Raw genomic sequence first — 12,221 nt, forward strand, 5'->3', positions numbered from 1 at the left:
ATTCCAAATTTAAAAAAACTAACATCTTATTCCTTCACATCTTTACAAAACAAGTTCTTTAATAATTAAAAAATGATTGAAGGATATCTTAAGAAAAATTAATCATAAAAAAATTTATAAAAAATATTTTGATGAAAATACAATTTAATTAGTAAAAAAATAATTTGTTATGGTTATTTTGGTAAACAAAATTCAATAAAAAAAATAAAATTTTTGTTAAAGAATATTTTTATAAAAAATAATTTATTTTTTAAAAAGTTGGATAAAATTAATATTAATTAATACAAAAAATTTTAAATAGACTAAAGAAAAACTTTTTAAAAGTTATAATAAAAAAAAGTATATATTTTATAAATAAAAAAAGGTTATTTTAACATTTTTTGAAAAAAGAAAATAGAATTTTCTCTAAAATATATGAAGCTCTTGTTCTTTTCATTTCTTTTTGTTCTTGTTTCCTATTCCTATTATATTATTATTAGTAAGCATATAAAATATCTTATAAGGAACATGAAACCATAAGAAGTAATAATAACAATGTTCAATACCGACGTCCAGGAACAAGAAACATAGCATTTATTTATTATTTCTTCACTTTTTTTAATTATTTAATTGTTGGGTATTTTAACTAATTCTAAAAATCAAAATATCAAATAAAAAGAAGTAGATAACATTTAAAAACAAAATTGGTTAGTCCTTCAATTATAAATATATCTAAAATTATATAATTATATACAAAATATTATTTACACATATCCAAAATAATACAAATAATATACGAACCTGGAAAATTATATAATGCATCTCCACAAAAAGGTTCACATGTTACTATTAAATGGAATTTAGAAATTGGAGTGTGTATATATGAATATGGTACTTATATAAGGACCTAGAAAAATAATGAAAAATATAAACATATCTAAAATTAAAAAAATAATATAAATAGAATAAAATTTTAATTTTAAACAAATTAAAATATTTAATTAAATTTAATTAAATTATTATAACCACTTTTTTAATTATGTATTTTTTTTTTCTTCTTTCTCCTTCTCTTTCTTTTTTTTTCTTCTTCTTCTTTTTCTTTTTTTTTCTCCTTTTCCTCATTTTTTTTCCTTCTTTCTATTTTTCTCTTCTTTTTTTTAACATCTCAGTTGTAATTTTTTCTTCTCTTTTTTTTTCTTTTATTATCGTTATTACCATCACCATCACTAACTTCTCCTCTTCCAGTAAGACCCAGAAATTTCAGAAAAATCTTATTAAGAGTTAATGTTGATTTATTTATTCATTAAGTACCTTAACCTCAGGAATTATTTTATTAAAGATAAATTAAAGTAAATTTTTATTAATTGAGTTTAAAGTAATTTAAGGTTTTATCTGATTTTATAATTATCGAATTATTTTCTATATTTGAATAATAAAGTTTAACAAATATAAAATAATAAGAATTTTATATGGTTTGATTTAAGTAATTGAGATTTTGGAATTTAATACTAATATTTTTATAAATGAAAAAAATTAATTATATTACCTTATAATTTTAATTAGAGTATTTGATTTCAAATCAATTAGTATTTTGATACAATAAATGATATTTTAAAATAATTTTAGAGATTTAATTAAATTTTAGATGAATCCAAAAATCCCCAATTTTATCATAAAATCCTAATTCCCAAATCAAAATCCTAAATTCTCAAAACACAACCCTAACCCCAATTTTCCTAACCTAGCCGCCATACCCTTTCCCCAAAATAACCTAACACCCACAGCCAAAACCCAACAGCCAGAAGAAAGAAAGAAAGGGAGAAGAGAGAACGAGAGCGGGGAGAGCAGAGGGGAGGAAGGAAGAAGAAGGAGGCGTCGCGGTGGGTATCACCGCCACCGTCACCATCATTGTTGGCAGAGGAGAGAGGAGACCCGAGAGAGGAGATCGCACAGTTGCCGCCGCCATTCAGCTCGCCGCCGTCCCGCGCCGTCATGCCACCGACCGAGGAGGCCAAGGGTCACTACCTTCGAAGCTTCTGTCGTGACTGTGCAAGCCGCCGCCATCATCCTTATCGCGGGCTGCTGCTGCACCACGTGATCGCTGCCGCCTCTGGGTCCGTTACTGTCGAGCAGAGTCGCCGCTTCTGGGTCCGTCACCGCCACTGTTTTCTCCACCATCGCCGTCCGTGGAGCTCGTCGCCGCCGGAGTCACGAGCTGAGGTGGGGGAGGGGGCCATCTTCCTTGTGTTGATGCAATTACCCTGCTGCTACTGCTACGCTTCGTTTCCTTATTTTCCTTAGTTACTGTAAGTTATTTTTGTTTATGAACCTCCACTGCTACTGTCCTGCTATCTGTTGACTGAGAACCTTAAGCGTTGATGTTTTAGGATTAAGCCGCTACAGCTGTGGGCTGTGATGATTGATGTTCCTTAAGAATTGTTGCTGCTGGGGTGACTGGAATTGCTACCGCCAGTTCTAACGTTGCTACCGTTGCTGCTGACTTGCCCCAATCCAAGTTCAGTGTCACTGCCCTAGGTCTAGCCTTTCTCCTGACATTGTTTCACTTTTATACTCTGAACTGCCATGGTCTCGTTTATCTATTTGTTATGATTTTAAATCCATTTTATTTTCGGTGTTGCCTTGAATTTTTAGAGTTGTTTCTGCGTTTGATTCCATCAAATTCGATGTTGCTGCGAGTGTAATCGGAGTTGGTGATGCTGCCATCGTCCCGGTTGTGTTGGAATCACCACTGCTATTGCGAGTTTAGACTAAGAGGGACTGTTGTGTTAAAACTATGCGATTGCTACACCGAGGTAGGGGTTTTTCTTAAATCTATTTTATATTACAGGGTTGTTATAAATCGATATTAATGCGTAAAATACATTTTTTGTGATTTCGTGAGTCTTATGAATTGAATTGAGTTGTTTTGGTTGAATGAGATTATTAGTTTGATTGATAAACTGATCGATTGAGAAAGTTGGATATTTGGATTAGTGATTGATGTTGTTAAAGTGGTTTTCCTTGAATTATTAGAGAAGATTTATTATTGCCTTTTAGGTTAATTTTGGAAACGGTTTAATTTTAGAAAAGATTTAATATTGAAATTTGATTTGATATTAAATCCGATTTGATATCGGAATTTGATTTTAAAATAAATTTGGAAAAGACTTGAGATTTGAAAACGGGTTATTTATTGAGAATGATTTTCTATTTTGGAAATGATTCGAAAAGTGTTTGAGGGATGGTTTAGTTTGAAACTGTTTGAGAAGACCGAGAATTCTTAACTATTGATTGATGCTGTTGGTTGAAGTCGGTTTAAATTGTGATTTATAGGATTGGTTGATTGAATTCTGGATTTTGTAATTTCCTTGGGTTGAGTGCTGTTGTTGTGATAATGGTTATTGGAAGTGATTTGACTGATTAACAAGTGTTTGGTTTGGTTTGGTTGGGACCCGAAAAGGGTGGCAGAATCCGAGTTTTAGAGGAGATGCTGCCGAAATTTTATAAAATTGGAAGTTTTGTTTGAAGTAATTGTTTAAAAAGATGTAGTTCTTAAACGTTATTTGTTTAAGATTGATTTATTTAGAAAAAAAAAAGAATTATGTTTTGGATTGAGATTGTTGATTAACGGAAAGAAGGATGATGATGATTGATTTGAAATATGATTTTTGAATGAATTTGGAAATGGGATATGGATTGACGAATGATGATGATATTGAGAATGGCTTAGATATTGATGAATGATGAATGAATTATTTATATGACTTATGAATTTGAAATATCTGAGATACGAGGTTCCCTGGATTAAATGCCGTGGCTTGCCACCACGTGTACCAGGTTGAAAACTCGATACTCTGTTGACCCTACGACGTAAGTGTGACCGGGCACTATATAAATTCCCGGGAATGTTACCCCCTATTGAGCAATATTGATTATTTGAGAAAAAGCTATGCATAGACTCTTGGGGATGCACGTCGGGGGACAGTCTAAGGATAATTCAGACTTGTCGGGTTGGCTGGATAACCGACAGATGAGCCTCATCAGCCATAGGACAGGCATGCATCATATGCATTTGTATGCTTTGCTTGGGTTTGAACTTGTTTTGGTTTGCCTAATTGCTAAACTGTTCTTAACTGCTACTTGAACTATTTGCTGTAACTGCTACCTACTTGTGCTTTCCTTGTCTGTCTTGCCTGTGTTTGTCCTGGCGTGCTACATTTGAGAATGAATTTTGGTGCTGAGTTAATGACTGTGTTGTTTGATTGCGTGGTTGGTTTCTGATTGAGATTTTCTTATAAGAAAGGAAAGGTTTCGGACTTCTGAAAGATTAAACATTGTTTCTTTGAAAAAGTTTTGAACGATTTCCTATTGGTTTTAAAAGATTCATAAGGCAATCATAATCACTAAGCTTGAAAACAGTTTCCTTATTAAATATCTTCTTATGACAACTTTGAAACTCCGTGGTGAGACCGTGTGGTTAGGTTCTCACCCCGCTACGGCTTTACCTTTTCAAGAACCGGATGAAGAAGCATTAAGAAGAGTTATAATGCGTTTGGTTTATATATTGGTGTATTAATTATATTATTTTCTTCCCTCGCCTTTATTATTACAAGTTTGTAAGAGGGATAGGAGTTGTATGTTTTATATGTATATTATATTATGAGATATTATATAAGGAGTATTGTATATGAATCTATGCCTGCTTGTATTTTCTTAAGATAAAGTATTTATTTCCGGTTTTTAAAGAAATCAGCGATACGGTGTCGAGTCACAGGCTCCTATTTTAATATTTCGTATATAAAGTAGTCGTAATACTTCTTGCTATCAAAGTGGCGCAGCCGGAAGCATGACCTTCTGGTAGTGAGGGTGTTACATTATGGTATCAGAGCAGTTCATCCTAATTAGAGCCTTGGGGATGGACTGACCATGCTTCATTGCATTCTCTGAGTGTTTGTCATGTTGTAGGTTTTGTTCAGATGACAAGAATTAGAGTTTTATGAACATGACTGTCTATTGATTAATGCTGTTAGCTTATCGTTGCATAACTGCTGATGTTAAGTCTGGCCAACTTAACGTTAAAGGTTATGTCTACAAAAAAGTTAATGGGATATCATAGATAAAGTAAGATTGATAAGAGATACGATTCATGGGCTTTGAGAGCGTTAGAAATTAACTTTGAAGTTAATTCCGTTTCGGCGTATAATCCTTTAATCGTGCCTAGTGTTATCTCCTTCTTTATCAATTGCATTGGAATTCCTTATTCATTATTTTCTTCATGAAATGTGATTGATTTAACTGCCAACCTTATCTTACCATTCATACATTGCCTTTGCTTGGTTTTGCATTCGGTTGTTGCTTGAAACTTTTAAGGTATTTACCCTTATCACTGTTAACAGTCATCTTTATAAATTCTGCGTACTCCTTGACTTGATCTTGGATTTATTCTGGTGCCACAAATGATTATTAATGATTGATTTTAGCTATCTTCACTTGTGAGCCTTGTATTTTTTTCTAACTGGGTGGTGTCAATGGATGTGATGTGAATCGTGCCATGTTACCTGACGTATCATTTATTTCTCTTTTCTTTATTTTGGAATCACTTGCTTGACTACATTTTGAAAAGCAATTTGAATTCTCTTACGCATAATCTAGTTAATCGGTTCTTAGTTTTCTCCTTTGATTCTTACAATGTGGTCATCGATTTTGAATTCCTTTACATTAGCTAGGAAAACCCTTGAATTGACTCGAATCTGCACCGTTTATTTAATCCTCTCGAAAATTTTGTTTCAAACCTTTCTAAAGAAGTTTTAATTTGATTTGTTTTCTGTTTTAATGCATTCCTGTAAGTTTGCTTGAATCTTTTTGAAATATCTCTCTTAAGAAGTACATACACAACCCTTTAATTTTAAGCGGTTTCGAACTCTGAGAGTTATTGTCATAGTGAACTAATTATGCGGTTTGATCCTTCCGCTCTATGTTCTGTATTTCATTTGTATCTTATCCTGTTGTGATACTTTGTGTCTTATAGCATTCTTTTTGAATTTTTACTTAGGATCTTTTAAAGGAATTTCACTTTTATTTTTCTCTATTCGATTATGTCCACAACTATTCTTTAAAAACCTCAACAAGATTGCCATTACTTTTGCATGCACTTTCTTATGTGGATTTTGAAAACTTTTATGTGGTTTGAATACAACTTAAATTCTTTCAACCATACTACAATCTTTTATGCAAATTCTTACTTGATTATATACTTGAGTATCTTTCAATATTTTGCATTTTCCCTAGTTAAAATTAACAAGCTTTTTATATCTTATTTTGACTTAAACTTGTCTTGACATAATGCAACACTTATGTTTCTAAAATTTCCTTTGAAAAACGTTTGTTTCATATTTTCTTTTAAAAAGGTGAAATGATTTTCTTAGTTCTATCCATTGTTAATGGATGTCCTAATTAAGTGTGTTTCATGTCATCCTCTTAACCTTTTGTAAACATTGTCTTAAATCATGTTATTTTCTCTTTTGCAAACTTTGTATGTCCTTTATTTGGCCTAAACTTGTTTCGGCTGGATATGTTAACTTTTCTTATGATTCCTATTGAAGTTCTTTGATTCAGACCTCTTAGAAAAGATGTAAATTGACTCTCCATTTGGAACATTTCATTGTTATTGCGCATTTTTGTTAAATTACGATTCTATTTATCCTTTTGACTTCATGCGAACGTTGTTTTTGTCATTTGATTTGTTCTTCCTAGGTGTTGTATCCCTCTAAGTAAACTCGAGTTTTTCGGTGACTCCTAGACATGGGTAACAATATGTTAGTTTGCTAGTACACAGCTTGTTAACGTAGAAGGAGAATTTGGTGAGTTTGAAAATGTCGCAGGTTATGGCGTTTGATTTTGCACTGATGTGTTTGAGCACGTGTCAGGTTGCTAAGTTTTCGAACTAAGATCGATTGTTTAGATTGCTGCTTAATAATGAATGAGTTTAAGACTTTGATTGAGTTTGTTGAAAGTCAAAGATAATAGTTGAACGTAGATAAAGATGAGAATTCAAAAGGAATGGAAGTTAAGAAGTTTTCATATAAGATAAAGTGGGTTTACAAAAATTTTTACCTCGGATCTTTCTTTTCTAAATAGAGTTTGACTTCTGCCTGTGGTATAACTTTTATACATGTTTATTTGAATATGAACTTCGAGAATTTTTGAACAAGCATACGTCTTTCTCCCAAGTTTTATAATTACCTTTGGTTAAGTTATGTAACTATCTTTCTAAAATAGTTGAGAAAATATTTTTGCTCTTAGTCCAATCGGTGTTTACCTTGTTTTAAAAATTCTACATAACCTGTTTCAACATGAAATTGTATTAGCGTAATGCCACAAATATACTTTTGTTATTTCTTTTACAAAGTGTTTGATGCGCACATTCCCTTTGAAAATGTGAAACAGTTTTTGAAATGTTTTTCATTCTCTGTGAGCAATTCACTTGAAAATATTCTTAATTCTACTCGCGACTTATGAACTTTATCTTTGATCTTAGACATTCTCTTTATATAAACCTCAAATTCCTTAACTCGACTTAATTTTGCTTCAAACTACTGCACTACTTTTTCTTTTGTTATTCCTATCGGATTTTGTTGATTCGGGAATCACTCTTGAGATTGCCAAACTAATTTTCTGTCTGACACTCTTCATTTCTTATGCATTCCTGATTACTTGTGATTTCAACAATCTTTTCAAACCCTGGCGGATTTTGTCGCTTGTCTTTTTCCAAAGTCTTGTATTCTTTTGAATAAATTCGAGGATTGCCTTAGAATCACGTATGACTTTTAAGAGTAGCAAACGAAACTTTAAAAATGCTGCTCGTAAACATGAAAGATGGATTGGTAAGTGCACAACGTTGTGAGGAGTATAGCAGTTTGTACCTCGTAAAAGTTTGCGGATGTTAGGATTGTGACAGATTATGGAGTTGTGAAATGATTGATGGAATTGGGGAGTTGAAGTTCTAAAATGGATAAGAGATCTGTGAACGAGCGTTATATCCGTTGTTTTATACCAGCCTGTTTTGTAGCCCTTTTTGCCACACAAGCTACCGTTTTGTTTTATGAACGTCTATCTTAATTTGCACCCTATTTTGTTCCTCCAAGATTTTGTAAAGTTTTAAACATTTATATATGCATACTAAGATTTCATACCTTTCTATAAAGTGTTTAAAAAGAAGAGTGTTAAATTTATTTATTATTTTAAGTATTACTTTAATTTTCGAGGACGAAAATTTTTATAAGGTAGGTAGGATGTAAGACCCAAAAATTTCAGAAAAATCTTATTAAGAGTTAATGTTGATTTATTTATTCATTAAGTACCTTAACCTCAGGAATTATTTTATTAAAGATAAATTAAAGCAATTTTTTGTTAATTAAGTTTAAAGTAATTTAAGGTTTTATCTGATTTTATAATTATCGAATTATTTTCTATATTTGAATAATAAAGTTTAGCAAATATAAAATAATAAGAATTTTATATGGTTTGGTTTAAGTAATTGAGATTTTGGAATTTAATACTAATATTTTTATAAATAAAAAAATTAATTATATTACCTTATAATTTTAATTAGAGTATTTGATTTCAAATCAATTAGTATTTTGATACAATAAATGATATTTTAAAGTAATTTTAGAGATTTAATTAAATTTTAGATGAATCCAAAAATCTCCAATTTTATCATAAAATTCTAATTCCCAAATCAAAACCCTAAATTCCCAAAACACAATCCTAACCCAAATTTCCCTAACCTAGCCGGCATACCCTTTCCCCAAAATAACCCAACACCCACAGCCAAAACCCAACAGCCAGAAGAAAGAAAGAAAGGGAGAAGAGAGAACGAGAACGGGGAGAGCAGAGGGGAGGAAGGAAGAAGAAGGAGGCATCGCGGTGGGTATCACCGCCACCGTCACCTTCGTTGTTGGCAGAGGAGAGAGGAGACCCGAGAGAGGAGATCACACAGTTGCCGCCGCCGTTCTGCGCCGTCGTGCCACCGACCGAGGAGGCCAAGGGTCACTACCTTCGAAGCTTCTGTCGTGACTGTGATCGCTGCCGCCTCTGGGTCCGTTACTGTCAAGCAGAGTCGCCGCTTCTGGGTCCGTCACCGCCACTGTTTTCTCCGCCATCGCCGTCCGTGGAGCTCGTCGCCGCCGGAGTCACAAGCTGAGGTGGGGGAGGAGGCCATCTTCCTTATGTTGATGCAATCACCCTGCTGCTATTGCTATGCTTCGTTTCCTTGTTTTCCTTAGTTACTGTAAGTTATTTTTGTTTATGAACCTCCACTGCTACTGTCCTGCTCTCCGTTGATTGAGAACCTTAAGCGTTGATGTTTTAGGCTTAAGCCGCTATAGCTGTGGGCTGTGATGGTTGATGTTCCTTAAGAATTGTTGCTGCTGGGGTGACTGGAATTGCTACCGCCAGTTCTAACGTTGCTACCATTGTTGTTGACTTGCCCCAATCCAAGTTCAGTGTCACTGCCCTATGTCTAGCCTTTCTCCTGACTTTGTTTCACTTTTATACTCTGAACTGCCATGGTCTCGTTTATCTATTTGTTATGATTTTAAATATATTTTATTTTCAGTGTTGCCTTGAATTTTTAGAGTTGTTTCTGCATTTGATTCCATCAAATTCGATGTTGCTGTGAGTGTAATCGGAGTTGGTGATGTTGCCATCGTCCCGGTTGTGTTGGAATCGCCACTGCTATTGTGAGTTTAGACTAAGCGGGACTGTTGTGTTAAAACTATGCGATTGCTACACCGAGGTAGGGTTTTTCTTAAATCTATTTTACATTACAGGGTTGTTATAAATCGATATTAATGCGTAAAATACATTTTTTGTGATTTCGTGAGTCTTATGAATTGAATTGAGTTGTTTTGGTTGAATGAGATTATTAGTTTGATTGATAAACTGATCGATTGAGAAAGTTGGATATTTGGATTAGTTGATTGATGTTGTTAAAGTGGTTTTCCTTGAATTATTAGAGAAGATTTATTATTGCCTTTTAGGTTAATTTTGGAAACGGTTTGATTTTAAAAAAGATTTAATATTGAAATTTGATTTGATATTAAATCCGATTTGATATGGAAATTTGATTTTAAAATAAATTTGGAAAAGACTTGAGATTTGAAAACGGGTTATTTATTGAGAATGATTTTCTATTTTGGAAATGATTCGAAAAGTGTTTGAGGGATGGTTTAGTTTGACACTGTTTGAGAAGACTGAGAATTCTTAACTATTGATTGATGCTATTGGTTGAAGTCGGTTTAAATTGTGATTTATAGGATTGGTTGATTAAATTCTGGATTTTGTAATTTCCTTGGGTTGAGTGCTGTTGTTGTGATAATGGTTATTGGAAGTGATTTGACTGATTAACAGGTGTTTGGTTTGGTTTGGTTGGGACCCGAAAAGGGTGGCAGAATCTGATTTTTAGAGGAGATGCTGCCGAAATTTTATAAAATTGGAAGCTTTGTTTGAAGTAATTGTTTAAAAAGATGTAGTTCTTAAACGTTATTTGTTTAAGATTGATTTATTTAGAAAAAAAGAATTATGTTTTGGATTGAGATTGTTGATTAACGGAAAGAAGGATGATGATGATTGATTTGAAATATGATTTTTGAATGAATTTGGAAATGGGATATGGATTGACGAATGATGATGATATTGAGAATGACTTAGATATTGATGAATGATGAATGAATTATTTATATGGCTTATGAATTTGAAATATCTGAGATACGAGGTTCCCTGGATTAAGTGCCGTGGCTTGTCACCACATGTACCAGGTTGAAAACTCGATACTCTGTTGACCCTACGACGTAAGTGTGACCGGGCACTATATAAATTCCCGGGAATGTTACCCCCATTGAGAAATATTGATTATTTGAGAAAAAGCTATGCATAGACTCTTGGGGATGCACGTCGGGGGACAGTCTAAGGACAATTCAAACTTGTCGGGTTGGCTGGATAACCGACAGATGAGCCTCATCAGCCATAGGACAGGCATGCATCATATGCATTTGTATGCTTTGCTTGGGTTTGAACTTGTTTTGGTTTGCCTAATTGCTAAACTGTTCTTAACTGCTACTTGAACTATTTGCTGTAACTGCTACCTACTTGAGCTTTCCTTGTCTGTCTTGCCTGTGTTTGTCCTAGCGTGCTACATTTGAGAATGAATTTTGGTGCTGAGTTAATGACTGTGTTGTTTGATTGCGTGGTTGGTTTCTGATTGAGATTTTCTTATAAGAAAGGAAAGGTTTCGGACTTCTGAAAGATTAAACATTGTTTCTTTGAAAAAGTTTTGAACGATTTCCTATTGGTTTTAAAAGATTCATAAGGCAATCATAATCACTGAGCTTGAAAACAGTTTTCTTATTAAATATCTTCTTATGACAACTTTGAAACTCCGTGATGAGACTGTGTCGTTAGGTTCTCACCCCCTACAGCTTTACCTTTTCAGGAACCGGATGAAGAAGCATTAAGAAGAGTTATACTGCGTTTGGTTTATATATTGGTGTATTAATTAGATTATTTTCTTCCCTCGCCTTTATTATTACAAGTTTGTAAGAGGAATAGGAGTTGTATGTTTTATATGTATATTATATTATGAGATATTATGTTTTATTTCCGATTTTCAAAGAAATCAGCGATACGGTGTCGAGTCACAGGCTCCTATTTTAATATTTAGTATATAAAGTAGTCGTAATACTTCTTGCTATCAGAGTGGCGCAACCGGAAGCATGACCTTCTGGTAGTGAGGGTGTTACACTTCCTCTTTTTTTTATTTGATTTTTTTTATTCGTTTTTCTCCTCCTCCTTCTCCATTATCATCATCATCATCGTTATCATCATCATCGTTATCATTATATCCAATGACAGATCCAAAAAAATTTATCAGTGGGAGCAAAGTATATAAAATATGATAATAATTTTATAATTATATATATTTTATTATTATAAAATTTCTTCTAATTATTTAATTAATAAATTAAAATACTTATATAGTAATTTAAATAATAACATATAACTTAGAATTTTATTCTTTTAAATTTTATATTTTAAAAAGATTGAGTAATTCTTTCATTCTCAATACAATTAAATGGAGTTGAAACCCATTTTGGCCCCTGAAATTTTCGACCGGCCTCAATTTCGACCCCCAAATTTATAGTTACCCAATTAACACCCTCAAATATTAGATTGTGTCCCAG

At 33.0% G+C, this 12,221-nt stretch overlaps 1 long non-coding RNA gene across 2 annotated transcripts; it reads left to right on the forward strand.

Moving 5' to 3' along the window:
* Positions 1 to 1,681: 1,681 nt before the first annotated feature.
* Positions 1,682 to 11,678, forward strand: LOC112773318 (uncharacterized). 2 transcript variants are annotated; one of them, XR_011876456.1, is made up of 4 exons: positions 1,682 to 2,285; positions 2,367 to 2,514; positions 2,632 to 2,792; positions 11,460 to 11,678. It is a non-coding gene; the product is annotated as an uncharacterized lncRNA (long non-coding RNA). The 2 variants fall into 2 exon arrangements; XR_003187886.2 differs by having other exon boundaries at positions 11,474 to 11,678.
* Positions 11,679 to 12,221: the final 543 nt, after the last annotated feature.

Source organism: Arachis hypogaea, chromosome 18, assembly GCF_003086295.3.
Source record: "Arachis hypogaea cultivar Tifrunner chromosome 18, arahy.Tifrunner.gnm2.J5K5, whole genome shotgun sequence".
NCBI classification, from domain to species: domain Eukaryota; kingdom Viridiplantae; phylum Streptophyta; class Magnoliopsida; order Fabales; family Fabaceae; genus Arachis; species Arachis hypogaea.